The sequence below is a fragment of the Geospiza fortis genome, unplaced genomic scaffold (genome assembly GCF_000277835.1).
Source record: "Geospiza fortis unplaced genomic scaffold, GeoFor_1.0 scaffold5, whole genome shotgun sequence".
NCBI lineage: Eukaryota > Metazoa > Chordata > Aves > Passeriformes > Thraupidae > Geospiza > Geospiza fortis.
Window position 1 is genome coordinate 278,278 of NW_005054421.1, and position 390 is coordinate 278,667.

A 390-nucleotide genomic window follows, 5' to 3' on the forward strand; every position below is an offset into this window, starting at 1 on the left:
CGGTTCCTCTGCGGTTTGCGGACACATTGCACAAGGAGGGGAACAGGCTGTGCCAGCCTGGGGCGGGAGCCTCTGCCCTAAACAATGCGCGGCCGTGCCCCTTCCGCAGGGGCAGAGTCCGCGGCACGGCTCTAGGGCACTGAGGGCATCGCCCCGAGGGCTGCTCAGCACTGGGGTACAGCAAAGGAGGCGCTTCTCCATTCCAGTGCCTGGGTCTAGAGGGACAGGGCAGAGGTGACGCAGGAAAGGGTCTTTGTACCTGCTCCCTTGAGCCCATGCTGAGCAAAGCCCTAGCTGGCAGCTTGCCTCGTGTCCTCAGAGGGATGGCTGGGGGGACAGGATGCACCATCCTGACACCTGGGAAATCCCCACACTGCTCAGCCCCTGCCT